We start from the raw sequence: 23402 nt of genomic DNA on the forward strand, positions 1-23402 counted from the left end.
GTTCGCTCCGTCGGCCGCAAAACCAATCGCGAGTATTGCATCGGTCGCGTGGCGTCGGGGAGCCTGAAATTTTATGTTACAGCTGGTTTTAAAAAAGGGGGGGGGGGGGAGGGGCGCAGGCAGGGGGGAAACATGAACGCGGAAAAGCTTTCACATAAACTTACCTGCTGCCTGCTGTTAACATACAAAAATCTGCGATACGTCTATACACGGTCAACGCAAGCTCCGCTTTAAGAAGGTTATTTCTTTTTTTGTCTCACGGAAATGTACCAGTTATACCAGCTTAAGGGGGTGAGAACAGCCGTTTGCTCACTCCACTTTGCGCTGTGCCTGAATGGATCTTCCGGTTTTGATGCTGACAGAAGAAGGGCATTCAAGTGCCATCGCGCGAATTTCCACCGCCGTTTGTATCAGCGTAATCTTTAGGCAACAAACCGATATCTAAAAACATTATATATATACCGCAGTAAAATAATTCACTGGGAACCGCTGTTCGTACACAGAGCACGGTTGCAGGGCTTCAGTAACCGGCGTTGAACAGTTATGTTAAGTTTAAATGTTATCACTCACTATCGAACGGGAAGACATACTGAAGGGTTGAAAAGGTTTAGGAAGTGTGATTCATTAATATAACCTGCCGCCAACGGATGGTTGCAGTGCTCGGTATCTCTCAAAGTTATCAATTATCTTGTGTTCCTAACAAATGTATGTACTGCATGTTGAAAAAGATATTTACGAGAAAAGGCTATAAAACCTATTTGTGCAAAAGAAGAAACACATCTCAAGCAGCAGGAATTTGTTATTCTGTGTAAAGTTTGCTGCTCTAGGTAGCAAAAGCGATTCTATTATATTAAGACATGGTAAGAGGTTATGAATGTAAAGTGGGCGTTAACTAACTTCGGATGATACTATATACGTGATTGTTCTATGTGCGTTGAAAAAATGAGACCGTACACGAGCGCACTGCGAGCCAATATTTTATTGCTCATTATATTTCTCCTGGATCATGAATTTGCTAGTTTAGACAGGCCGTAAATAATGTAGCAGAGCTCATATATTTCTCGGTTTTAGGCTTAGGTGCACGACGCCTTTCGGGTTGCCCACCAAGCTTGGCACTGTCATGAGCAAAGGATCTTGCGATTTTTCGCATCTTTCGAGTTTGTAATCACGCAGCGTTTTCATCAGAGCTGTCTTCATAGTGAGCAGGCCCAACCGCTTGCCGAGACACGTCCTTTGACCCAAACCGAACGGGAAGTAAGCCGCAGAATGCCTGTTCTTCGACTCCTCTTCCGAGAAGCGTTCTGGAATGAATTCTTCGGGCTCCGTGGACATACCAGGCAGGGGCCACGATATTGACGCGGGCAGGAATGAAGTGACCGAGGACCGTCGTGTCCTGGGTGCATGTTCGCGTCACCGTGAGGGGAACTGGAGGATAGAGACGCACGGCTTCCTTGACCACCATATCCAACCTCTCAAGCTCGTGCAACTGCTCAAAAGACAACTCATCAATGCCCGGGAAGCGTTCTTCCATCTCTTGCAGAATCTTGTCCTGCTCTTCAGGATGTTTGGCTACCAAGTGGAGCAAGAATGCCAGCGCTGAGGCAGTAGTGTCGAAGCCCGCTATGAGAAGCACCACTGCGTTGGAACTGACGTGGCGCTGCTCGAGGGTCTTCATTTTTTTACCAGAAGCGTGCGAGTCGTTCTTGGCACCAGTCTGGGCGTCCAGCATCATCTGAATCATGTTGTCGCAGCGAGGCCGCTTTCCTGTGCGACGGAGTTCGGTGACTTTGTCTACGTCATCCATCATTTTCTTCATGCAGCGAGCGAAGGAGGTGAACGGATACAAAAGGAGAAGAATTGGACGGAGGGCAGGAAACACAAACGAGCCTTCAAGGGCAGTCTTGTCAGCCTGTTCGAAGACTTTTCGCATCCAGGTCAGCATGGGATCATTTGTCGATCTTTGGCAGTCAATCTGCGTGTTAATGAAATTTTTAATTAGCATAAGTGCATGGTATTTCAAATTACCTTCATTGTGGGGAATGCAGAATTACCTCCCAAGCGAGGGCTGCCTTGGTGATGATGTCCAGTGCCAGACCCTGGGTCAGCTGGTACATTTCGGCAACTTTCGTACTTCGGCAGATCTCCCCGAGCAGTTCGACGAAGACATCTGCACATCTGTTCACAATGCTGGAGTAGAGCTTCACTTTAGAGGCTGTAAAACCTAGGTTCATGGTCGAGCGCACTTTTCTCCATTCCATCCCTGCAAAAAGGACGGCATCAAATTCATAGTCAGAATCAGCTTCATTCAACAATCAGCAACGAACATTAACAAGGAGGTCCCGCGGGAAAAAGACTCCATGGTACTTCCTGAAGATCAAGAAGGCGGAGGTGGATGGAAGGTACAGATCTTCAGCACCTAAGCAACTAATTTTTTTTTGTTGATCGCAGAGGGCAATAAGAAGTTTTGGCCAGCTATTGGCCATTTTGAAAGGAGCGGTGAAGTGAAATGTTACAGAGGGTCAGTGAAACAGTAAAGTTATGGCGCTTATCCGGGCACACGCTTTGGGTGTATGTTATAGGGGCATTCATTATTAAAGTACAAAATGCAACCACTGAACACAAATGCACGTGGTAGATGAAATGACTGATAACTCCCTTTCAACAAGTTGATAACACCTAAAAAAGAAACATTTACAAAAAACGTTAAGCTACAAAAACAATGTCAGAAAAAAATAGAGGAATAAAGCTCAATTCCAAACATATACAAGAAGCGTGAGGTTAGGAACAATGTGCATGATATCAAGGAATACTGCAACCCATCAGAAATTGTGGACGCCTTCAGTAACGTTTTCTTTAGTAACAGTATTGATGTCCTATCACAAAATTCACACTAATCTTTTCGCCCCCCGCATTAGTTTTTATTTTTTCCAAATACACCTCAAGAAATTTCATTTTTAATTAGCAGCCTCAGTGTTGCAAGTCTTGACTTGCAAGCGTTCTTCCCAGCCATATTGAATTCAATTCTCGCCTCATATTCAATGTTCTGCCCGAATTCATTTCATTTTCTGAGCTGGTGTTTTTCCTAGGAACTAAAGCGCGGTAAGATGGCGCCATTATTTAAAGTAACCGCTCCTCAATAATAAGCTATACACCAAATTGTGTCATCGAAATTCTAGTAACATACTTGAAAAATGAATCGAAAAGCGCCAGTTATAGCATATTAACAATTTATAACCTTTCTCTATGACAGCAGGGAATCCGCTGTGTCTACTTCAGCGATTTACCAGTTGTTTTTCTAAGAAAACACTTAAAGAAAGCAATTGACATTGCAGAATATGCTGGCTCAATACTCATAAACATATCCAAAGCTTTCGATGCAGTTAATAACTCAGTTCATTTCATTAAAGTCGAAGTTGTATTAAATACTGGCCCATGTCTAATCTTGCTTCACTGCTACAAGATCAAAATTAGGTTGCTAGTATTTCAGGAATTAACTGAAAATAACAAATTTGTGTACCGCAGGGATCTCTACCAGGGCGCCTTCTTTTCCTAGTTTTTATTAATTACCTGCCTAACTGTCTGAAATCCTCTAATTGCCTATTATACGCTGATGACACCCAAATCTTAAGCTCTGAGAACTGCATCACTTCTCTAGTTAGCAAACATAACCTTGGCTTCGCTATTGGCTTGTCTTTGTAGCAGCTAAAGCAGTTTAAAGTCAGCCAGAGTGATACCAAATTTCTTCTGCTCACTTCACAACCGTCGTTTCGTCATGCCACTTCTATTTTAGGCAATTACCACCTACAGTTGCCGGCGGTTTTCCTTTCACATAGATAAGAGCGAAATTTGACTTCATTCCCAAGACTCGTCATATACGTCAAATAAAAAATAAAACTCCTTACTGAATAATTGTTCTTGTGAAATATCCTCCTTTCTTTACCACTTATATTTTTGTCACTCTTCCATGCATTCATTCGTTCCGATGTGAACTACGACATACTGTCATATGGCCTTGCTTACAATCTATTTATACCTCCAAAATTGAGGAATATGAGTATTATCCTTCTATGCTTACAGAGCTAACTCTACACAGATATTACATCGTAGTGAAATTTTAATGATTATTTATCTTGCAAAATATAATATTTTTTTTTCTCTACAAACTGGAGATTAATCATAATAAAGTGTCTCTGATTTCTGAGCAAGTCATCAATACGAAAAGAACGAGATTTGTGAGAAATCGTAAGTTAATTTTACTCAATGTACAGGTTAATTACGGAAAATACAGATTTCATTTCTCATAGTTTTCATTTTGAATTCTGCTACCACCCGTCTTAAAATAAAAGAAAATACATAGGTTTAAATAAACACGCTAGACTTTCTCATCATCCAAACGTAATGTATTTTTGTTGCTTCTTTTTCTGTTTCTGTAGCATGCGTAAGTGTAATACTTTTTGACATTTCCGGCAGCTTTTTTTTTCTCTGGTAAAGCCATTTCATCAAGTGAATCGTTATAATCTTGTTCGCCTTTTTTTAAAACAAATTCAACTTTCTCGGGCAAAAATTTGGAAAATGGGAAAACTGTAAGACACTTTTATGAAAAATATTGAAGGTAATGGTCCATTATTCTGTTATGTAGCAAAATCATTTTTTTAATGTGTTTCCAGCGATCGCATAGAACATGTAAGACTGTCGTAAAAAACAAATGGGGAACGCTTTGTATGGTCACAGAAACGTGAATAGAAAAAAAAAGATGCAAGACTGCAATCGGATGATCTGCGGATATATTGATAGTTACCGTGAAATCTTACAGTATATGAACGGTTTCCCGCTCAAAAATACTTTTGTCCAGAATCGTGTGGCATGAAATGTGATGATTTATGCTTTTGTGCTCTTCTAAATGTCACCTTGTTCTTTTTGAATGGGTCGTGAAAGAATAGCCTTCAGTGATTACGAGAAAGTACTTGACTGAGTGAAAAATTCGGAAGCCACACAGGCATTTCGGAATCAGGGTGTAGAGACTATAGTAAGACTATATATAAGACTATAGTAGTTGTGCATTTGCTATATATATATATATATATATATATATATATATATATATATATATATATATAGCAAATGCACAACTACTATAGTCTTCCTTAAAGTCAGCAATAACATTTCAGTAAGGAACGGCGTCAGGCAAGCAAACACGATCTCGCCAGTGCAATTCACCGCCTGTTTAGAGGAGGTATTCCGTGGCCTGAATTGGGAACAGTTGGGGATAAGAGTTAACGGAGAATACCTAACTGATCTGCTATTCACTGACGACTTTGGTTCAAGAATCAACGGTAAAAATGGTCTTCTTTTATACCGGAAGTTCAAATACCGCCACCATTACGACGCTTCGGGAACAACGTAGAAATTAACTACTTGGTCCCTTATTTGTCCGAGGCCGAAAGCTTCCTGTAGAAAGCACAGCGAGCGAGCACGAAGTTTTAGCGTCTGCTTTCAGAGATGGCAACGCCGATTGTGACAACTTAGAGCATTGCGAACGAGCGCAAGCGCGCTATAGCGGAGACCACGTCTGGCGTCTGCTTCCGTCCTTGTTACCGTTGCGACGTAGCTCTGCTGGTGCACCTTTTGCGCAGGCTCTCTTTCTCGGCAGGATCCATGAGAGAGGATGCGCAATTTGCATTCATTTTGATGAAAATAGGCAAAAACACCGTTAGAAAATGATGTGGAAGAGAAGAGATCGCCATATGCCACACAGCGTTCGATGTTTCCAGTACTTCGGGAACGTATGCAGCGTGAACGTTGGTGTGGTGTGTGTGTGTTTGTGCCTCCGGTTTCTGCAAGGTAATCGCGCCTAAAATATCAATACACTTCTCCGCAATACCCCATTAGGACTGCTAAGCAGCATCTCAGCGGGCAGCGTTTCGATCCATTCATGCCACGCCTAATCCGTTCATGCCAAGCTGAACCGGGTTGAAGTGACCCGTACCTGAGGCATATCCGGTAAGTTCTGTAATTACGCGCTAAGGCGTGGGGCACGCGCCCTCTGCTACAGATATTTTAAACACTTGTGACAAGAATAATAATTTATTTACAAATGTAGCACATAGTCAAGGTTAGACTTAGGACGTAGCCAACATATTTGGATGCATTCTAGCTGAAGCATAATCTCGTCGAAGTTGGCGTTTAGGTAATTATCGGCACTTTGCAGCTGCAAAATGCATCGGAGAGATGCGCACGCAAAACAAAATGTGAGACAAGCGGTAGACAGAATAGAGTTCCTACTACTGACCACTTCCACTATCCACTTTTCCTTATCATCCGAGACAAAGCCCTCGAAGAAACGTGTATGAATTAACGCTAAGCTCCTGCATTTGAGTAGATCATCCTTAACGCTCAGTTGGATATCATCAGTATCAGCTAAGTCAAGCGTTTTCCTGTCACACCTTTATTATTAACTTATATCCAAGGGTACTCAACCTGGAAGATAAGGAAACTACCTATCTGAAAACGTCTTTAGTGACGAAATTGAGGTGTCAAACACTTTGGCTATAAATAAGCAGAAAGTACGGGACGAGAAGATGGACGCACGATAACTTGCAGACATGCATAGACCACCTAGATCAACTTCATGCTTTGACGAGAAATATTGTCTGCTAGACCTCGAGAGAAAGGAACCATCTGACTGCGGTTAGCGGCACCCTCTGGCCACGTCACAAAGCAGTCTTCATGGCTGAGTTCCTGTTGAAGGGTTCGAAAACATACCTCTTTGTTTCTTTCCTAGAAGACGTGCCTATGATTTCAATGTTTTCCCGGTTATGTGCGCAGCAGCCTTTGATGGGCTTTGCTAGGCTATGGCGGTTTTATTTCTGGCTCTGTGTAGAATTTTCTGGCTTTTTTTATGGGTTCTGTGATCCGATAGCAAGCCTGCTATTAAAAAGACGGAGACTGCAGGAATCAGCACGCTATGAGCGCCAGTTAGAGTGAGATGAACCTGTGAAGAGTGGCGATTTTGGTTGGTTCGGTCATTGGGAATAGGCAAAGCATCGTAACGGACGCGGGAACAAAAAAATACAACGTGTATTGCCTACTTCTAGTTTAGTTTATGGGTATTTTACATTCCAAAGCGACTCAGGCTGTGAGAGACGCCGTAGTGAAGGGCTCCGGTAAATTCGACCACCTGGGGTTCTTTAAGAGGGCTCACCAGCTACGAGGCAACTCAGATTTTAACTTTTTCTGTCGATAGATGGCAGCACTAAAGAACCACAAAAAAGAGGGAACTTTTATTACCCTCCAGGTTTGTAAATTTAAATTCTACCGCGACACCTCCTTGACCATGACACGAAAGTATTAGTTTTTCCGCGAACAAAAAGTAGGGCAGAGATCTTTCTGTGTATATCTTGCCAAAGCAGGGAGACGGAAGCACAAAAGAATAACCCGTCTAAAGGGGCGGTGGTCACAGAATGGACCTTTTTCCAGTACGTTTCCAGTAAGAAAAGTACGTTTTATGGTTTGGGTCCCACTAAGCTCCCTCGCATCTTTTCTGCGAAAATACATTTACAGTGATAGGGTGGGGTATACAGCCTGTAGTTAGAAGCAGTGTTGGTTTAGCCTAGCCAGAACAGATGAGTGTGAGTCATCCTTTGACACACCTTGGGCGCACCTCCTGTAACATTCGCGGTGCTGGTCGCACTCTCCTTTGTAATCTACAGATAAGATTGCCCCGCTTGCCACGATATATTCATTTCTTTTGCCACTCCCTGATTGGCTGCCTAGCGCTCAAATAGCGCGTCGCCGAACGAATAAAGGTCATTGTCTTCCTGGCGCTGCGTGGGTCGTCTGTTGCTTAGGCCGGTCGTCCTGCCGCCCTCCGCGTCTAGCCGTCGAATACGTAACACTCCCCTCGCGCAATTTGGCCGGCTGTTCCGTATTCCGCGTATTCCTCCGTACCCACACGCAATACAAACCTTGTGACCGTGTACGAGTATGGACGCCGATTCGGCGACGCGGCCTCTGTGAAAAGCTTTTTGCGCTCTCATTGTTTGCGCTGCCAGTGTTTATTCTGCATTTTCTTTGCTGCTGTTGACCTTACTTTTCGTTTAAGCACCCGGCCGATGCTTCTTTGACAGAAGGAATGCCGCGAAACTGTTGTACTACTTGTTTGTTCGAGTTCAAAACCGTTGGCGTGCGGAAATATCGCTTTGTTATGCGAGATGCGATCAGCGTTATCTAGAAGGAATGCGGCCAGGCGCAACAATTTCGACATTATTCTTGGTTGTAGTTACTTTCAACGCCTTATCTTTAAGGTTTCTCTTCGATGACCACTGAGCATGTTTATTGCTATCGGCGTCGCTGAATTCTTCAGTTTATTTATGGGCGATAGTCTCTTCAGTCAATAAATTACTATGAAATACTTCTTTTTATGTCTCCTTCACTGCTTATGATTTCACCACGGAACAAATCGGACTTGGGTAAAAGGATGAGATGTGTGGTTTGCAAAAGCTCTGAGATCTTCCTGTTGGTATTCGTGGTGACTTTGAACGCTAATTTCGTCATTGCCAAGACACTACCAACTTTTCTGGACAAAGTTGATATTAGTGGTTTATTGTTAAAAATAATAAAAATTGCAAATTAATAGAAGATGGCCAGGCAGCCACACGAACAGCGTGTGCTCTTTCTGTACACAAAAACGGCAGCGCACCTGAATTGTCATGACCTCATGGGTTTGAAAGCTAAAAATTCCACACCTACTGTGATTTGCGAAAAAGTCTCATTATGAGCTCTGCTTTTTTACGTTTTTTATGCTTTTGTTTTATGTTCTTTTATATGTTTTTATATTATATACTTTTATGTGTGATATATTTTATATATGTATTTATATAGCGCCCCTTCCGAGCGTTTTTCTGATTCAAATATGCGACTTTTGGAAGCGTAGTGCGGGAGGTGCGACTAGGTGTGCCGCATACCGAGGTGTATCTAATTGGGCGAATAAAGGCGGTTGGGGAACGCTTGATACATGCGAAACCGGTTCAAAAGTAAAACTGGATTGTTTTGCCAGCCAGGCCATGAACGTTTGACATCCCGTTGTTTACACCACAGAGATGTCTATTCTGGAGTAAGGGGCTCGGAAATCCGCGAGCTCCTTTCTGCAGATAAGGTGCGCCCATGCTTACCCAGGTACAGTGGACAGCCTTTGCACTGATAACGTGAACATTATGGCAGAGATATGCGATATGCCTGGTCGCGAGGAGAATTGGGGAAAAAGAGCGACACTGGATCAAAGATTCTTTAGAGAACCGAAGTTTTGATGCCGATCCGTCACATTCTGGTTTCACTAGCCCGGAGCCAAAGGCGAACGTTGGCTTCGACCGGTTCTCATGATGTCGCAGTTGCAGTGCAGCAGAGGCTGAGCAGGAAAAGGAAGGAGACGGTCCTTTCTCCCCTTGATGTTGGGTGTTGCACTGCCATACATAGCTGTCCGCGAGTACAGCGTGAAATCGCAGGTGATTGGCAAGTGCTTCAGTGAAAGGAGGTTAATCACTACGTCATGAGAATCAGTCCCCGCCATTAGCCCTGTTTACATGAACTCGATAGCGTCGGGTCAAATCGGCGGTCGGGTTGAGCATGGTCAATCCAACTCAACCAGTGCGTGTTTACATGAACTCGATTTAACCGATTCGAGAGCGGTTCATCTGTAGCGACACCAAGCCTCGAGCAAGAAGTAACAGCCTCCAAGATTGAGACACGCCATCGCTGTATCGGAGGTGCGACGGCGCACGTGCAAAGCAAGTTCGCATTTATCCTCTCCCCTCTCAATAGCCATATTTTCGACCCCATAGCGTTTACAAGCACATCGGTTCAGGGCCGAGTTCAGTGACCTACCCCTTGCGGCGGAATCGACTGGACCCGACCCGTCGACTCCCGGCTCGGTGTGCGTACCAGTACCGGTTTTCGAACAACCAGGCGTGTGGATACATGTATGCGCCGTTATCGGCTCGAGGCCCTCCTATGAGGAATATTTGCAGCTTTATTCTTGACTTGTATCGACACCTGGGTCAGTGCGCCCCTGCGCCGGGCAAGGAACAATGCTGTTCTCCCACACTGTCCTAAATAGGGAGCCCTCTTCCTGTGTTTTGGCACTAACAATGCCTTATTGTGTGGCTGCTGGGAGGGGAAAGGGGGGGGGGGGGGCGCTTTTGGGTGTGGCCTTGCATTCCACTTCCTTTTCGCACCAAGAGCTCGAGCAAAGCAGAAACGCAGAAATCCTTTCGGAATACAGCCCAAGCAAGAAAAAAGGAAAGGAAGAGCTCAGGTCCTTCCAAGTCCTGAGTTAAAACCTGCGCGCAAGACAGACAACCAAGAGGTTGGCGGCAGATTGTAGTAGCGACAAAATGTTCTGACGCCAGATGGAGCCACGTCGCGGTAGTTAGATGTGGCGCGAATTTCAAATCCCCGCAGGAAATACATACACAAGTTTCAGAGCCTGTAAAAACGCAAATACTACGCTCGATATGAATGAAAATTGCGGCTTGACAATCAAGAAAGAAAAAAAGCAGGAAATGTTGCGGACGAAATTCTGATATTTGGCTTAGTTCTTTCACGGGATGACATGAAAGACCGACATATATAAAGGTCCAATTTAACTTGATATTTACCTCTGATTTGTAAAAAAAATGAAACTTAAAAAATGATACTTGTCTGCAACATTTCCTCCATTCACTCAATAAGAAAACGCTGCCACAGACCTCATAAATATCGAGCCATTTTTAGACACGCTACAGCTTCTGAAAGTTCCCATTTATTTCCTATGGACACTATCACTGGTGAACCTTCTTAACGTGCACTGACATCGCACAGCACAAGGGGCCTCTATAATTTCGCCTCCATCGAAATTCGACCGGCCTGGTGTATTGCCTACTTCTGTCGTCTGTGCCTTTTGCATTGTCTCGCCTATTTTTGAGTGCGAGAGATAAGTGCATCCTTCATCGTCAAATAAGCCCACGTTGATAGCTATCGCAGCGCACCATAATCAGTGCTCCTCCGAGGAAGATTTGGACGATCCAGAGAATACGCATCATTTGACTTGACTGGAGATATGCTAAGGATACCCACGAACGTTTTATTTTCTCTTTCTTTCATTTACGCCAATTCTTTTACCTTTTAAAACCTGAATGTGTTTACTATTTCGAACACCCCAGAAATAGCATGTGTTACTTTGTCCACTGCACTGTAAGGTGCTTTAGTTTAAGTGTCGTTTTTGTGTTTATTAAAAATGTAGCCTAAGCCCAGAAGCTTGTGCCACCACCCGACCCCCTCACTTCTTTACAAAGTTATTGATAGTCTTGGGTATCTCATTTTTTTATTTCACCCATACATGCAAGCAAGTGAAAGGGTTACTTCACGGTTATGGCGACGAGGTTTTTAGCCTATGTGTTGTATCCACTCAAAGGTACACAAAGCAATCTTTCCAGAGGACCAAAAAATACACGATCTTCCATTTGACAGCAGATATGTCCAATGTAAAGCAGCCTCATGTTATCACCTGCACGTACAGGTTGTTAATTTTCCTACATGGCGGCGTACACAATTTTCGCCGCTTTCCTGCATGTCTTGAGCAGGCTTGCAATTTTTTTTTTGCTTGCATGAAAGAGCGGCATTTGCCCAAGCGAACAAGCATATGGTTTGTCTGCTTGCCTGTGAAGAAAAATATGGAGCTTGTCATCGGCTCCACATCGAGGGCGTACAGTGGCCTGTCCTGGAATATGCGGCTGTCCTTGACAAAGATCTCTTTGATCACATCGGCGTCCGTGATGACCATGTAGGGCTTTTCCGCCAGGTAGAACCCAAAGATTTTGCCGTACTTCCGGATCCATCCTCCCATCACCTGCAATGCGGTAGTAGTTTCTGCGGCATTTAAATACAAGTAATATCTAGAGAAGGAAGGTCATAGAAATGAGCCAAAGGAATTTTGGTGAGCGGTTGTTCTACTACAATGCTCCCATGTTGTCATGGCCTCTTCATTTCAATTTCAACTGACCACACCTTGCGTGACCTTCATCTGCCATGTGATGCCTTCTTAAATGGAGCTGTTTGCTTTGTGTTTATGATTCAGCACAGATACACTGCTAGTTGAGTTTTATTGCCGAAATGAGCATTAAACAAACATCATTTCTTTTTAATTTTGATCCTCTAATGTAATGCGTATAACACGTTTAGTTTTGTAAATTGACGGGCTTGACGTTCGAAAGCGACACTTAGAAAATGAGAGATGCTGTAGTGGAGGGCACCGGAATATTTCAGTATCTGGAGTTGTTTGGTCTTTGTTTTTCTTACCTTTCCTTCTATACGTTATTGTGACAAAGTAGGAAGCCAGATGTGGCCACAAATATATGCACAAAAAATGGATAGGAAATGGCAGGAAAGTTTTGTTTCCGTTATAGAGCAGTTCAGAAAAGTGGCTCGTTATAGAGAATAATTGGCATTTCTTAAGCGGTTTCCACTAAAAATCTTAAAAGAATAATTTTTATTAGCGTTTTTCTGACTGCCTGGGCCGTGACTAAGTTCACTTAGTTTTCACACACACTTTTCCATATAACCTCCGCTGCCCCGAGGCTGTAAGAATATAAATGAATTCTGTGCGCCTTTTGAAGGACGTATACTGTCGAGCTGTTGGGGTCGTAGAAAAAAACAAATATCAAAATCCCACTAGCGTTTCTGTGGAGCAGGCTTAAGATCGTTTTTTGTGAATTTTTTGCGTTAATCGACCTAACAGGCATTAGTTGCTGCACCGAGAGCCGCACTGAAAAAACGAAAAAGTTCAAGCGTCCTCACGAACGATGTTGAAGTCTTCTTTAGGGTGCATGTCGCGTGCTGTTTGATTACGAAAACTTTAACACAAGCTTCTAGCCAATGGTTTTATGTTTTTCTTTTGTAGGAAAGCGGAAGTCGGTTTTGACAGCACACTCGGAAATTTATACTTAGAACACACACACACACACACACACACACACACACACACACACACACACACACACACACACACACACACACACACACACACACACACACACACACACACACACACACGCGCACACACACACACACACACACACACACACACACACACACACACACACACACACACACACGCACACGCACACGCACACGCGCGCGCGCGCGCACACACACACACACACACACACACACACACACACACACACACACACACACACACACACACACACACACACACACACACACACACACACACACACACACACACACACACACACACACACACACACACACACACACATGCCCCCGGGAGTCGTATTTTTGTGACCAAAGTTGCTCTTCGCGACCAACCGTTGATTTAACTGCCACAATTCAGGGTGCGTAGTTTGGTTACAATCCTGTGAGTACGGTGTGACGTCGCGGCAAGACCCCGTGACCTAGATAGGCCACCTAGACTGCTTCTCCAGGGACAGCTGCCTGAGCCACCCTATTTATCGCACACAACGCCGACACCAGACCATCTGCGTAACGGGGCCTTTAACGCTGTCGCGTTAAAAACTTAACTCCGCATTAAAGGTATGTCGCGGTAGTGTCAGGCAGGGAGACACGCAGGGAGCCACGATCCCGCCAGCGCTATTTACCGCTTGTTTACGGGCGGTGTTCCGAGGCCTGAATTCGGAGTAGTTGAGGATAAGAGTTAATGGAGAATACCTAAATAATCTGCGATTCTCTGATGACATTACCTTGCTGAGTCACTCAGGACATGAGTTTCATAGCACGATCAATGGTTTAGACAGGCAGAGCAGAACGGTAGGTCAGAAAATTAGCATGCGGAAAACCAAAGTAATGTTCAACAGCCTAGCAAGGGAACAGCCGTTCACAATTGGAAGCAAGCGAGGTGCTGGAAGTGGTAAAGAAATACGTCTACTTAGGGCAGGTAGTGACAGCTTATCCGGATCATGAGAGGGAAATAACTAGATGGACAAGAATAGGGTGCGACGCATATCGGAGGTTCTCTTAGATCATGAATAGCAGGCTACCAATATTCCTCAAGAGAAAAGTGTACAACAGCTTTATCTTACCGGTACTCACCTGCGGGGCAGAAACGTGGAGGCTAACGAAAAGGGTTCAGCTTAAGTTAAGGACAACACAGCGAGCCATGGAAACAAAAATGCTAGGTGCAATGTTAAGAGACCTATTTCGGGCAGAGAGGGTGAGAGAGCAAACGCGGGTTAATGACATCCTAGTCGAAATCAAGAGGAAGAAATGGGCTTCGGCAGGGCATGTACTGCGAAGGCAAGATAACCGCTTGTCATTAAGGGTAACGGAGTGGATTCCAAGAGGACGCAAGCGTAGTAGGGTTCGGCAGAAAGTTAGGTGGGTGGATGAGAATAAGTTTGCAGGCATAAGGTGGGCGCAGCTGGCAAAGGGCAGTATTAATTGGAGAGACATGGGAGAAACGTTGCCATGCAGTGGGCGTAGTCAGGCTGATGATGATGATGATGATGTATGCGGTAAATTTGGCTTCCTGTTCTGCAGATTTGTACTATGCTTATTTGGAGTTAGCCGAGTGTAGAAGCTAGATGCACTTGATGCTTAAAATGAAAAACATGCAAGAATTCTGTACAATAAAGCAAAGAGAAGACAGCAGCCATTATAGTAACATTATCACCTGAAATTTCCAAATACGAATTATTAGGGACATAGGATACAGGCTGTTGGTGGTAATTTAAACTACGAATGGCGAGTCATGTTTTAACACCATATGGAGAGGTGACGCCAGTTGTGTGCCCCAAGAATAAACTGGAAATTAGTCATTATCAGTGCTCTACCCAGGAAAGAGACAGTTGCAACGCAGGGTGAAGTATATTATCTGAAGCGTCAAGCTATTGTTGCTGTTAGTGTTACTAGGAATGGCGAATTTATAACGACAGGGGTTGAGAGGTAGCTTGATGGGACTTTAAGCTTATAAGAGTTCACACGTGACTAAATGTAGCATTTGCTGACAAATGTTTAAAACATCATTAGTAGCGCATCATTTCGCTGATGTTTTTCCTCAAGAGGAGTTACAGTAAATAATGCATACATTCGACTAAGGGTGGCGTTCTTTCTTCGTGATTTTGGCTAGATGCAACTCTTAAAACGCTACCAGCATTATTCAGTTCTATTTATTCTGTATATTGCTTGGTAAATCAGTTGATTGCGCCGTGAAGTCTGATGATAAACCTGTCGTTTATTTACAGATAACTAAGGTTCTTGAATGCAAAGTCATTTACATTTCCAACCATTGCGTTCGAAATTTCTGTTAGTTTAAATCTGTTAACAACGGCTTTCAGAGACACTGCACGCCAAAATTCAAAATCCACGAGCAGATGAGCTGGAGGGGTGCTCTTCTTAGCCGTCCTCTTGCTGCCATTTCGGGGCCGGCCATCGCAGTCCAGGCAAGGTTTGTGAATTTTGTTTTAAACGGAACCCAGCTTTACAAGAGTGCATGGTAGAAGATAATAGAAAGGATAGCACGAAGCTCTAATGAACTTTCAGCTTTTCTGAGTGTGTGTCGCGCAAGGAAATTTTTACTGACATTGAAACGCAGTTGCTATTTTCGAGCTTTTTTTTTAAATATAGGCTCTCAAGATAGCCGCCCATACACCATCGTTGCGCTCCGTTTATAGTATACCGTAATATGCCTGCGTACAATTGCACAAAATCGAAAGTAGACCGTGGCCGTAGCGCCGGCCTATTCGCTTGAGCATCCTCCTGGCATGCGGGAGGTGCACGGTTCGATCTCCTGTGCAGCCGGTTACCCAACCGCGATACATTGGGTACAATCTTCCACTGGCCTGGTGCTCGGCTTCTCTGAGGTAAATTTCTTGGAAAATGGGTCTTTGACCACACCCTGCGCGGAGAGCAATACCTTGCCTCATGGCGGACAAAAGTGCCATTGCACCACGAAAATACGTCCTCATCGAGAGTAAAAGGAGCGCGTGAAAGAAGACACAACTTTTCTTAATGTTCTAATTATGTACGCTGTACTTTTGTTAAAGAAAAAATGAGCCGCTGAAAACATTGTGATTTTCACCTTCAAAGTCAAGAAATATTGTGTGCAAAGCTGTGAAGTTAGGAAAATGAACAGCGAACCAAATCTTACTTAACGTTGAAAGGAAAACGCAATGAAGTTGGATTCAGTAGCGTTAAAGAAAAAATGAGTGCAGCTTTCTTTACTTGCCGTTTTAAGTAAGGACTTGTTCACTGGATCTTTATGGAAGTGCTGACGGTTGTGATAAAAGTTTAAGTTTTGACTGGTAATGCAGTGTCTAATAATGTCTCCCTTGATGTAATTGTCATTTACATTTCCTTTACCGTTATGACTGAGTCCGGTTTTTGATGACAGCAGACACAGCTGCACAGCTATATGAGCATCTCAATATTAATCATTCGACGAGCTACCGTTGTCACATAAGTAATCAACTTCCGCTTTTTTAAATCCTAATGTATTTCGTGATTCCCTAAGAGTATTACTTAAGTGGCATTTTGGTTACAAAGGTAAGTGATAAATTCAAATCAAACGTTAAAGGTTTTGATTTGATCCGTGAATTTTCAACTTCAACTCCCACTGTTTCCGATATATTTCATGAATTCAACTCTAGTTATTGATTGAGGAAAGCAAGATGTTACCGAGCCCAGGCTCTGAACAGTTGATGTTCAATATGTATGACATTATGGTGCTCCAAAGTTGAGGACCCGTCATAAGACACGGCGGCACCTTACGATTACCAGTCGTTGCGTTCATCGACGTCATAACCCTGAGAACGTTAAAATTCTTATATAAAGTACTGTGATATCGAAGGATATGTGAAAACAGCTGATACTGTTCTGTTCTTCTTATTATTATGATAGCAGCTTTAAAGGAAGAAAATTGCCAAGCGAATCAATTTTAAGAACAAACGCACAGCCAATTCTCGCTGAAAGAACTGACAAAAATTAGCGGCGTACACATAACAGAAAGTTAGATAACCTGACTGTTTAACCAAACTGCGTGCATTAAAGCCAATTTGAAATCATACATGCGAAGCAACATGTAACTTTAGTTTTCGTAGGGAGACATACGCAATCGGTGAGACACCTGTATTAAAAGGGCGAGTATTAATATTTGGTTGGAGTGTTCTTTATTTGAAACGTTGCGTAGTGCCCTAGGATGTCTGATACGCACTCGGATGTTCATATGTGCATGGTAAATAATTTATCATTGCATTATTTATACTGATGGATTATAGTTTCAGTTTACGAGCCCCGGGGGTGTGCTGCGACGTCAAAACTAGGGAAGAGCAGCAACCCTGGTCAGGTTCGCCCAAAAAGTTGAGACAAACACTGCCGCGTCGCCTGTTTTAGTAGACATGCGGTGCATACCGACGCCTTCCGAAATGCAGGCCAATTTGATCGGTACGGTGATATGCTGAGAAAAACCAAGCAAGCGAGACGTGAGGGAGGGGCGACACCGAGACATGAAACCAAGCGGCTCCGCTGTACCTTATTCAGGCTATGTGGCCGAGCAGTTCTTGCCCTGAGTAGAAGGCAGTGTATTTATTTTCGCATAATTTATTCCTGAGCGTTGCTTGGAATCTGCAACCTTGGAGCGCAGGGTGCCTTATTCGTTTTCATGTGCTCTGTTGAAGGTCGGAAGCTTCGCTTATTAATTGAGCATACGCTCAACTTTGTAGTTCCGCCTACATTACGTGTTTTCAATAGCATAAACTTTTGCTTTGGCCAACTGATGTCTATGGTTTCTTCAAAAAGTTATTCCTGACGTCAACGGCAACTTTCCTGACCAGCACGTTAAAGTGTTTCCACCTCGTATGGCTAACTGAGCACAGGTTCGAAGAAGTCAACGACGAACGGCAGGCAAATGCGAAAAACTTGCCGGATAGGACTTGATTCACGACTGTTCACAGGATAGCAGAAATGGTGGTAGCTTGATTATATTATAGCCTTCTTGAACAGGCCTCCTTTGGCGAGAACGGGTTATGGAGGAAGAAGAGAGGAAGCTGTCCCGCAAACACTGTGCGGGACCAAACAAAAAAAAAATCTGAAAAAACACGAACCTTTGACAAGCAGGGAGACAGACTTGCTCCACAGAGACGCTGCGGCTGCACTGAGCACAAGTAACTTGCTGTCGTTAGTATTTAAGGCCTGACCGCAGACGCTTTGAAAACGAGGTCGGCCTGGTGACCGTCGGCCGGATTACATCCGGCGCCGCATCAGAAAGTACAGATGCATGCGTTCACTGGAAGGGATAAGAGTTCACGATTGGATATTTCGCTGGAAAGCGTGTGGATAAAAATAGTACCAAGATATGGCGTCTACCACAGAACCGCCGCCGCTCCCGCGTTGACGCTTTTTGCTCTCGTTGGTATTTATTTCGGCCTATAGCAAACTTGAGCGAGGGAGCCGTAACGAGCCATTGACCGGTGGATGAGCACTTGTTTACTCTACGTGCTAATTATGCAAACCAGGCACGTTTGTTGATGTGAACGCTTCAGCGACGACGGCTGAATTTTTTAATGGCCATCGCGGGCTTGTGAAATGGAGGAATATTTGTTCTTTCCGAGAGCCGCCACTAAAGCTCAACCTGAACGCAGTTGTTTAATGGTTGTCCATGGTTTTAACATGCCGAATGAATGCTTCTTCGCTTGGGAAATGAAGAGCAGTGCAGGCAAGTCGCATATTTCGAGAAATTTTCGGATCCAGTTTTCTCCATTTCTCCAACTTTTGGAGACGAGAACATAAATCTCGTAAGGTCATTCTAGGGGCCTATACTGTGTTCCCTAGAAAAATATTTGATTTGATTTTAAAATAAAAGAGTGAACGGTTGAATAATTGAGCATTTCAGAATTCAGAAAGAGTAAATGATAAGTTAGCTCGAGCTTTCTGTTACCTGTGATATGAATACATTGGTTTTTAAAGGCTTGTAATAGAGGCGAAATTGCGAATAAGCTTCAATGGCTCTCTTGGAGGTAAGTAGTAAATGTACGCTGCTAAAAAGCATGATAGCAAACCTATGTTAATGAGTAACTGCCACAGAAGCGTTAGGTCTAGAAGGTATAAAGCTGCTTACAAAATAAGTTTCTAAATTTGGGGAAAAACTTTTGGGCATGACGATCGCCCGAAAAAGAGAAAAGAATTGGCGTTTCGCTTTGACGCGGGACGGGAAGATTTTCGCTAGGAAAAGTGAATCCTACCGGTCACTGCAAATAATGCATATTTCTGATCTGGAAAAAATTGAATAACCAAGGTTTCATGGCTACTAATGATGACGTTATGTTTGGTAGCGCTACGCACGCATCATAATTTGAGCCGCATGAAGTTGGCAGCCTGTATGCCGAAAATAAGAACTGCCTATCTTTTATCCATCTTAATGCGCAGTCTGCCCGAAATAAAGAGCAACAGATTCTTGCACTTATCGCTGCGTTTGGCTTTGCTCCTGACATATTAATGGTGACAGAAACATGGTATCATGTGAATCGGAAGTTCTTAAGTTACCTGGCTGCACAAAAGTTTTTATGAATTGATCGTGTCGAAGAGGAGGTGGCGTTCTGTTAATGGCAAAAAGCACACTCCGTTGCAACATTGTTGCATCTTTTTCTCTTGTTACGTTGGATTATGAAGTGCTTACTGTTCAGTACAATGATAATGTTTTCAGCGTCCTATATCGACCACCACGATCGAGCACGCAGAACTTTCTGTCTTTTATGGAAAAATGCTTCTGCTGGGTGACTGGTAATGTTTACAAGTTAATACTGGCAGGGGACCTAAACATTGATTTCTTAAAGGCTTCTACTTCTCGAGAAGAACTTAGCAAGACAATCGAATCAAATGGTTTTGAAAATGTTATAAATAGTCCGACTCGTATTTCAATAGATACATCGAAATTAATTGACTTCTTCATAACCAACATCCACCATTCTAACATTTTATCTGGTGTTGTGAGTGCTCATATAAGTGATCACCTTCTAATATTTTTTTTGATGACCCAGTGTTCACCTTCAACATCCAAACACCGTTTACCACAAATGGTTCGTGATGTCAATATGCAAAGCCTGAAGTATTTTCGTGAGGCAATATCGCCAATAGATTGGTCAGAACTGATGCGTGCCAGTGATCCAGAAACTGCTTATGAATACTTTTGCGCTAGGTTTAAGGATACCTATGATAAATGCTTCAAATACAAAGTAGTTAAACCAGCACGCAAAGCCAAAAAACCATGGATAAATAAAATCTGTATCCATGAAATTCGTGCCAAAAACCGCCTCTACTAGACTTTTATTGACACCAGGACTGAAAAAGCTTTGCATGAATTCAAGGTGCAAAGGAACAAAGCAAATAGTCTTTTGCGTAAAGAGAAGAGACAGTATTTGAATAATTTGTTCAATAATGACGTAATAAAGAAATCTGATGTTATCTGGAAGCGTATTAATGGTTTTCTTGGGCGCAGAGATAAGAACACCACTATAACAGAAATTACACTAGGTGATAAAGTTTTATCAAATCAGACGCTTGCAAATACATTTATTAACTATTTCACAACCTTAGTAAACAGTACTCATGATCCTAATTCTTTGAGCTATCTTCGCTGCAGGACTAAACAATCTGCATTTTTAGCGCCTACTACGGAAAATGAGGTATTTACTACTTTTATGTCTATCTAAAACAGCAGATGTTGTGACGTCGAAGGATTCGAGATCGTGACAATTAAGCATGTCCTGGACTTGATTCTGCCTGCATTAGTACACATAATCAACTTGATATTTTCCAGGTGCTCATTCCCGAAAAGACTTCAGGTTGCGAAGGTAGTAGTTTTGTACAAAGGTGGCGATAAAAACGAACTGACAAACTGCCGTCCAATATCTGTGTTGCCCATTTTTTCTAAAGGTATAGAAAAACTAGTACATGCCCGCAGGACATCGTTTCTGATCAAACACGACCTTATAACTTGCATGCAGTATGGCTGGCTTTGTGAAAGGGCAGTCGACAGAAACTGCCTTACTTACTCAAAAGGAATTTATATTGCAGTCGTTTGAACAGCAATTATGTACTCTGGGCATCTTTGTTGATTATCCGAAGGCGTTTGAATGTATAACTCATTCCACACTACTCAACAAACTTGAACATTATGGATTTCGTGGCGTATTTCTTGAATTAATACAGTCGTATCTGCAACACCGTATGCAACAAGTGATCATAGAACGATATGTGTCTAATTTAAAGCAAGTTCACGCGGGAGTGCCACAAGGAAGTATTCTGGGGCCCCTGCTTTTTTGTGTTTATATCAATGACTTAGTTACTATAGATAATAATGTGAAATTTATTATGTACGCGGACGACATAACTATTCTGGTTACTGCACCGAATTCCACAGAGGCTATCGGTATCGCAAATGAAGCACTAACAAAACTGTCCTCGTGGTCTACCGCAAATTCACTTAGTATAAATATTAAGAAAACAACAGCTGTTCTGTTCAGACCGAGAAATCGTAATGTCGCTACAGACCTAACATTACAACTTAATAATTCTATTATTCCGATTGTGCCTACTGTTAAATGTCTTGGGGTTGTATTCGAACAACATATGTCGCGGAATTTGCATGTGGATTTAGTCGCTGCGACAATATCCCGTGTGAGTGGAATTTTATGCAGGTTAAGATATTTTCTCCCTAAAAGCATCAAGCTTCTCCAATAAAAAACCTTGATTCTCAGCCAAATTCATTATTGCCATCTTGTTTGGTGTACTACGACACTTTCTAATATCACCACATTACACAGAATACAAAAAAAGGCCGTCCGTAGTATTCTGGACGCTCCCCACGACACACATACGCACCCACTTTTCAAAAAACTGAATTTACTTCTTATGCCTGATATTTATGAGAAAACACTAGTTCACCGATATAAGACAGGTATTAAAAGAAATAATAACACGTTAAATACTATATCGAACTTAAAACGTAGAGATCGGAAGCTAAATACGCGCAGTTGCGAACTCTGGGAGATGCCACGGGCAAGGACTAATTACACATACCAAATGTTGCGCTTTACATTACCATCTTGTCTAAATAAAATTAGCACTGTATAGGTTTCATTATTGTGCAATCTAGGTAGCTATCTTTTCTTTGTTTCCGCAAAAATGGAAGAAATTGTTTTTGTAACAGTGTATTTGTCAAATTGTGTATTGTAGTATGTTTTTTGTGACCATTTGTTGATTTCATATATGTATAATGTGCATTAGTAATTAGCGTTAATTCTTTCGGTTACAATTGTACGTGAGTGCTAAATGTACTGCATATACTTTCTGTTTCACTTGAATTCATTTTACACATATATGTATGTATATATTATATATATATACATTATGTCTGACACTCGTGTTATTGGGACTTAGGTAATTCTAGCTTAATATGTAATACCTAAACCTATGCTCTGTCACTGCTTGTTAAAAGGGGCTGCGGACCTTGTCAAGCCACAAAAAGTTTTTTGTTTCGCGGTCCTCAACATTGTAGTGTTGATATAAATTGAATTGAATTGAATACTCTCATGGCAAAGATGTGATCGAAGACGATAAGCAAACGCCGTCGTTTACATTCACCGATGCAAGGGTGTGACATTCTTGAAGCTGATTTGTAGCAGATAGCCGATGAGCTTGAAGTCAGGGGAATAATTAGCGGAATGCTCTTTTCGTGTGCCTTATAGCAGCGCGCTTGTTCATAAAAGTTATGGGACTCTATGGTTTGCCAGGCGCGAGGTGAAGTAACAGAGACATCCGCTTTATAGTAAACCAAAGCGCCTTCAAGCGGAGCACGCAACGTGCTCAACCATTCAGTGAACATTATTTCATGCATTAACGGCAGAATGCATTAATTCCAGCATTCATTGGCTCGCAGTGCTATGCGAACTGCGTCCCTGCCTCGCCTTGTGCGTTGTTGTGCCTCACACTAAGTGCGATACTACATTCTCTTTCTGAGGGGAACTAAGTGTTTTTTAATACAGGGATATCACAAAGAGAAACGCCGTTAGGGTGGCGCCTTTTATTCATTTGTCGTTTAAGGGAAGAGAGGTAAGCAGAATTGCTGCTCGCAATTCATTGTTTAATATTTTCGGTCAATATTTATTATCGTATATATATTCTAAAGTATACTATTGGCACTGCAATGTTTCGTGTCTGTAATGTGAAGACTGAAAAAAAACAAATTAACTCGAAACACAATATTTATGTGTATTTCAGTTCACTGCCTTTCTGCGTTAAGCTTATACTAGGACGTAAAACGTTTCATGGGCTGGAGCCTGAAGTTAATATAACTCTATTGCTCATCCCTTTGATGAGCTCAGCAAATGCCATTGTTG

At 42.7% G+C, this 23402-nt stretch overlaps 1 pseudogene; it reads right to left on the minus strand.

Annotated features, from left to right (window-relative positions):
- Positions 1–1050: 1050 nt before the first annotated feature.
- On the minus strand, positions 1051–11878 carry LOC144108602 (cytochrome P450 3A6-like; annotated as a pseudogene).
- Between the last annotated feature and the right edge of the window lie 11524 nt (positions 11879–23402).

The sequence above is a fragment of the Amblyomma americanum genome, chromosome 10 (assembly GCF_052857255.1).
Source record: "Amblyomma americanum isolate KBUSLIRL-KWMA chromosome 10, ASM5285725v1, whole genome shotgun sequence".
Taxonomy (NCBI): Eukaryota; Metazoa; Arthropoda; class Arachnida; order Ixodida; family Ixodidae; genus Amblyomma; species Amblyomma americanum.